This window comes from Octopus bimaculoides, chromosome 18 (genome assembly GCF_001194135.2).
Source record: "Octopus bimaculoides isolate UCB-OBI-ISO-001 chromosome 18, ASM119413v2, whole genome shotgun sequence".
NCBI lineage: Eukaryota > Metazoa > Mollusca > Cephalopoda > Octopoda > Octopodidae > Octopus > Octopus bimaculoides.
The window spans coordinates 9,166,955-9,167,927 of NC_068998.1; the positions used below are offsets into that span (position 1 = coordinate 9,166,955).

The 973-nt window shown below is 41.0% G+C and overlaps 1 protein-coding gene across 1 annotated transcript in view; it reads left to right on the forward strand.

Annotated features, from left to right (window-relative positions):
• Nucleotides 1-973, forward strand: part of LOC106870512 (mannosyl-oligosaccharide 1,2-alpha-mannosidase IA) — an 88,854-nt gene that overhangs the window by 27,093 nt on the left and 60,788 nt on the right. The window lies entirely within an intron of this gene.

Here is a 973-nt window from a genome sequence, read left to right on the forward strand (position 1 = left end):
ATATATATACATACATATATATATACATATATGTATGGGTGTGTCTGTGTCTGTCCCCCACTACTACTAACTGGTGTTGGTGTGTTTATATCCCTGTAACTTAGCAGTTTGGCAACAGAGACCGATAGAATAAGTACCAGGCTTAAGAAAAGAAACAAGGACTGGGGTTGTTTCGTTCGAAAGGCGGTGCCCCAGCATGGCCGCAGTCTAATGACTGAAACTAGTAAAAGATAAAAGATGACTGATATAAAAAATCTCATCATAAACAGAAAAATATGCTCACATGCATATATTTCTTTATTGCCCACGGGGCTAAACATACAGGAGATCAACAAGGGCAGACAAAGGGTTTAAGTTGATTACATCGAGATAACTGAAGAGATGGTGGCGTGGGTTTCCTCCCCGGCATCTGAAACTCGGAGTTTTATCATGGCTACCAAATAATTGTCACATATTATTTACAAATAAATTCCTCTATTTACATAATATTGAGGTCTATTTCTTTCTTTTGTTGTCTTTTCTATCAATATATATATATATATACACAATCACATATATAAATATGTGTGTACTTATATGTTGATGGCTCTTTTTATGTGCAGTTATAATAAAAACAAGTGGAGGCGCAATGGCCCATTGGTTAGGGCAGCACTCGCGGTCATAGGATCGCGGTTTCGATTCCCAGACCGGGCGTTGTGAGTGTTTATTGAGCGAAAACACCTAAAGCTCCACGAGGCTCCGGCAGGGGATGGTGGCAAACCCTGCTGTACTCTTTCACCACAACTTTCTCTCACTCTTACTTCCTGTTTCTGTTGTGCCTGTAATTCAAAGGGTCAGCCTTGTCACATTGTGTCACGCTGAATATCCCTGAGAACTACGTTAAAGGTACACGTGTCTGTGGAGTGCTCAGCCACTTGCATGTTAATTTCACGAGCAGGCTGTTCCGTTGATTGGATCAACTGGAACCCTCGAC